Here is a 6004-nt window from a genome sequence, read left to right on the forward strand (position 1 = left end):
TTGGTTTTTTCTTTAGTTACTTATCCAGATGATGTAATCACGTGTTTTATGTTGTCTTTAATTTTAAAAGCAGATGAATATATATATAGCAGGAATCGAAAGATCCATGGAAAGAGATTCTGTGGAATTTTCAGCCAATGCTGGTCATAACTAAAATAGTACTAAGTATTTTAGCTCAATTTAAAATTAAATATGGGAATCTACTCTGAAGATTTAAATTTCAAGAAGCAAAAAAAGCAATGAGAACTCAGTGAAGATGGGAATTTTTGTGTTTTGTTTATGTCCATATCTGCAGTACCCAGTACACTGCTTAGCACATAGTGGCACTCAATAACTGTTCAATAAATGAATGAATGAATTATGACTATGGGTTCCTCATAGCAGACAAATAAATTAATCTACATTGCTGATCCTTGGTTTGCCCACAAAAACTCTTGGAAAATTTGGATATTATGTCTTTTCCTTTGCACATTTCCTTTCCTGTCTTTTTCCCAGTAACTTGTAATATTTATCATTTGAAATAATTTTCAGGTATTTATTATACCAGTTGCCTTCTTCTTGTCAATATGATGTCCAGAACTAAATGCAATACCACAGCTGTAGTATAATCAGAACAAGTGTAATGATTTTATTTATTTCTTTATTCCAGACATGTATTTTTAACTTCTAATGAAAAGAACTTTCAAATTATTCCTGTTTTTGTTAGTGTTTTTACTAAAACTATTATGGTGTTAGTTAATATTTAAACTAAAGCTAACTAGATTCATTTGACCAGATCTCACCAATATAAGAATTCACTGATGACCTTATTAGGACCCAAATGATAGGCTTTACATTGATCGCCACAATTTTAAAAATTTAGACCTGTCATTCCTAACTTTAAGGTATTTTACAAATTATCAGTGATAAAGATATCTATCATTGTGGAGAAGTACCATACAGGTGTTCATCTAAGGCCCTTCCTTATGGCTACACTGTACTTGTTAAAAAAAAAAATTATTCTCTTAGAAACAATAGAAGGTTTGGTAGGCCCTAAATCACCAGAGATCCTAAAATCAGTCCCTAAACACTTTTCATTGCATTTAGCTAGGACTTTAGGTTCCAGGCAGGATATCTGCAGAGTGATTCTCAAATTCCAGAAGTACACAATCACACAGAAGAGAATTAGAGAAAAAGCTGAAAGGAAAAAAAAGAACAATATTCAAAATGTCATAACTGCTGGTACTGAAGGTAAGAAAAGTTTTGTTCACAAATGCTCAATGTTTTCCAAGTTTCTAGCATCTGTGGTCTTCTCTCTTCATTTGTGCCTTCCTGGAATCTCAGAAATAATGGAGCACAGGGCATAATCTCCTGTGTCGTCCTTCTTCAAATAAGTTTTCCTTATTCAAAGAACCAGTGAAAGTCTATGAAATGTTCTCATACTAACCAAAAGATTTTTCCTAAATTTCTTTTTAAACACAAAACTTTTATGATACACTCTTTACCTTTTTACATGTAAATTTAACCTTTGGTTTGTAACCTCTGTCTTATAGATTGACATGAATATTTAGGGGCATTCTAAATGTCATTGTATATTTCTGCTTTCTTCGAAACAATTAGCATTTTGAGAATAAGAACTGCATGATAATGATCCCAGAAGGTAGCTACTTCATACATTGGGATAATGATGGTGCTGATATTGGCAATTACTACCAGTATGATCACAAATATTTTCATAAAGCAATATTTTAAGGAAAAGTACAATGAATTGATATAAATGTTATTTGGAGGCTAATTTTAATTGTCAGAAAATGGGAAATTGTTAAATACATTTTTAAATCACTTAACATATGGTTGTTGGGCAGTAGTAGTCTAGGCCCTACAGATATGGAAGTAAACACAATTGGCAAGTTGCCTTCTTCATAAAACTTTCATTTCTTTATTCTAGCTTTCTCCAACTTCCCTTCCTCCTTCACTTTATCCTCCTCGCTCACAAATGTTTTCCACTGACAATGGGTAAACATTTCTTACTAATTATCATTTTCAAATAATTACAGAAAAAATCATGAGTTCAATAGTCTACTAAATATAAAAATAACAAGTGGGCATTTGTTATGTTCTTAGCCACGACACCTTCACCAGTCTTTTAACCACATTGAGTTTGTTTTCTCACTTAGTAATATGAGAATAATAATATCTACCTTAAAAGTTTCATAGTAAGCTATGGAGATAATATATATACAGCTCCTTCTACATCTCAGTGTATGTGATATGCAATAAATAATAACTGTAGTTAGTAACATAGAATAATGTGCTTTAGAATATAGCCACAACATCTCTAATCACACACATGCTTCTACAACAAGACCATGCTACTCCCTCATCAAGAGAAATATATTTTTTCACACCATTCCCATGCATCTAGGTAGCCCTATGACATCAAAAGTAATATGATATCATATTTAGGTGCAGCCCTTGACTAGTATGGCAGTTTCATCTGTCTTTCTCTTCCGGAGTTTGGAATGCAAAATTGTTTCACCCACAAACTAAGAATATTTTTTTAAAAATAAATGTTATAATACAGGTATCAAATTATTACCTCCCACTTTGTGTTGAAATATTTTTTATTGATAAAACTGTTTCCATTGTATTCATAATGTTCTGTTATGCATAACATTAGAATGTTCATTAAAATCAATGTCAAACTGCTTTTTCTTTCATTCTGTTAGACATTTGAAACTGTTTGGAGGAAATAATTATAAGTTGGGCAAAGTAATTTTTATAAATAATTTTAAATTATTTAATGACTTCTCTATTTCTCTTATCAGACAACTGTTAGGAATTAAAAGCTAAGCAGCATAGATTAAGAAAATAAATAAAATCATTATACTTGTTCTGTCTATACTACAGCTGCCATGTAAGAGTGTAGACTACTCTGTTGGAGAGAGACCATGAGCAGAAGCAGTGAGGCACAAACATGTGGGTGAGGAAGCTATCTTTGCTGTCCTGATTGATCAAACCTTCAGATGATTTCAGCCTCAGCAACTGACAAAAAGTCTGAGCCCAATCAATCCCCAAACCATGAAAGATAAAAATAAGTTGTTGCTTTAAACTAGCAGTTTGGGGGTGATTGGTTACATGGATAACTGGAAGAATACTGTGTATTAAATAATAAGAATATTTTCAATTCTTATTTGAACTTTCTGAGTATTATTATAATTGAGCATTTCCTACTCCAAAACTTTTTTTATGTATCTCTCTTTTCTTTTAAATTTTATTTTATTGTTTAAAGTATTACAAATAGTAGTACATATGTCTCCTTTTATTCTCCTTTTATTGACCTTCCCCTGGCTTCCTCTACATCCCAGCACATGCCCTCACCTAGTGTCTTGCATCCATTGGTTATGCTTATATGCATGCATACAAGTCCTAGAGTTGATCTCTTACCTCCCCTCCCCAACCCTCCCCATCCTTCCAGCTGTAGTTTGACAGTCTGTTCGATATTTCTCTGCCTCTGAAATAATTCCATTGTGTAGATGTACCACTGTTTTCTAATCCACTCATCTGCTGATGGGCATTTAGGCTGTTTCCAAATCTTAGCTATTGTAAATTGTGCTGCTATGAACAGAGGGGTGCATATATCCTATCTGATTGGTTTTTGTTTTCTTGGGATATATTCCTAGAGGTGGTATTACTAGGTCAAATGGCAGTTTGATTTTTAAATTTTTGAGGAAATGCCATACTATTTTCCACAAGGGCTGCACCAGCTTGCATTCCCACCAGCAGTGAAGGAGGGTTCCTTTTTCTCCACGTCCTCTCCAGCACTTGTCCTTTGTTGATTTGTTGATGATAGCCATTCTGACAGGTGTGAGGTGGTACCTCATTGTTTTGATTAGCATCTCTCAGTTGATTTGTGACTTTGAGTATGTTTTCATATGTATCTTGGCTTTCTGAATGTCCTTTTTTGAAAAGTGTCTATTTAGGTCCTTTGCCCATTTTTTTTATTGGATTGTTTATCTTCCTTTTGTTAAGTAGTATGAGTTCCCTGTAAATGTTGGAGATTAAACCCTTATTGGTGATAACATTGGCAAATATGTTCTCCCATGTAGTGGGCTTTCTTGTTGTTTTGTTAATGGTTTCTTTTGATGTGAAGAAGCTTTTTATATTGATGTAGTCCCATTTGTTTATGTTCTCCTTAGTTTCCATTGCCTTCCAATGTATTGTTAAATATATTGCTACGACAAATGTCCGCTATTTTACTGCCTATGGCTTCTTCCAAGGTTTTTATGGTTTCCCATCTTATGTTTAAGTCCTTTATCCATTTTGAGTTTATTTTTGTGTATGGTGTAAGTTGGTGATCTAGTTTCATATTTTGCAAGTGTCTGTCCAGTTTTCCCAACACCATTTATTGAAGAGACTGTCTTGACTCCATTGTATGATGTTGCCTCCTTTGTCAAATATTAATTGATCATAATGGCTTTTGTCAATTTCTGGGTTCTCTGTTCTGTTCCACTGGTCTATATGTCTGTTCTTGTGCCAGTAGCAGGTAGTTTTGAGAACAATGGCTTTGTAGTATAACTTGATATAGTTTGATCCCTCCCACATTGTTCTTTCTCATGATTGCTGCAGCTGTTCAGAGTCTTTTCTTATTCCAGATAAATTTTTGGAGAAATTGTTGTAGGTCTTTGAGGTATGCCATTGGTATTGTAATGGGGGTTGCATTGAATTTATTGTTTGCTTTGGGTAGTATGGACATTTGAATGATATGCTTCTACCATTCAATGAACGTGGTATATTCTTCCATTTGTTCATGTCTTCCTCTATCTCTTTTTTTTGCCATCCTGAAATTTTCTGAGTACAGGTCCTTTATCTGTTGGGTTAAGATTATTTCTAGGTATCTTAATTTTTTTTTGCAATGGTAAATAGGATTTCTTTTTTAATTTCTCTTTCTGTGAATTCATTATTGGTGTATAGAAAAGCCATAGACTTCTGGGTGTTAATTTTGTACACTGCTACATTGCCGAATTCATTTATTTTGTCTAGTAGTTTTTGTTTTTTTGTTTTTTTAATGGAGTCTTTGGGGTTTTCTATGTACAATATCATGTCATCTGCAAATAAGAACAGTTTTACTTCTTTTTCAATTTGGATGCCTTTTATTTCTTCTTCTTATCTGATCACAATGGCTAGTACTTCAAGTACTATGTCTAAGAGGAGTGGTGAGAGTGGGCATCCCTGTCCTGTTCCTGTTCTTAGGGGAAATGGTTTTAGTTTTTGCCCTTTGAGTATGATGTTGGCTATGGTTTTTATCTCTCAGCTTGTTTATATGGTGTATCACATTTATTGATTTGCAGATATTGTACCATCCTTGCATCCCCAGAATAAATCCCACTTGGTCATGGTGTATTATCTTTCTAATGTAATGCTGGATTCAATTTGCTAGAATTTTGTTGAGAATGTTAGCATCTATGCTCATGAGGGACATTGGCCTGTAATTCCCTTTCTTTGTATTGTCTATAATCGGGTTTGAGGATTGGGTAATGCTGGTTTCATAGAAAGAGCTTGGAAGTGTTCCTTCCTCAAAAATTTTTTTGGAATAGTCTGAGGATGATAGGTTTTATTTCTTCTTTGAATGTTTGATAAAATTCCCCTGTGAAGTCCCCATGGTCCCAGGCTTTTGTTAGTTGGAAGTTTTTGATTACTGCTTCAATTTCCTCCATAGTTATCGGACTATTCAGATTTTTCGATTCCTCTTGGTTGAGTTTGGGAGCTTGTATTTTTCTAGGAATATGTCCATTTCTTCTAGGTTGACCAGTTTGTTGGAGTAGAGTTGCTCATAGTATTTTTTTACGATTCTTCGTATTTCTGAGGGGTCTATTGTTATTTCTCCTCTTTTGTTTCTGATATTGTTCATTTGGGTCCTCTCTCTTTGCTTCTTGGTGAGCCTGGCTAGAGGTTTGTCAATCTTGTTTATCCTTTCAAAGAACCAGCTCTTGGTTTCATTGATTTTCTGTAGTGTTTTATTGGC

The sequence above is a fragment of the Myotis davidii genome, unplaced genomic scaffold (assembly GCF_000327345.1).
Source record: "Myotis davidii unplaced genomic scaffold, ASM32734v1 scaffold1539, whole genome shotgun sequence".
NCBI lineage: Eukaryota > Metazoa > Chordata > Mammalia > Chiroptera > Vespertilionidae > Myotis > Myotis davidii.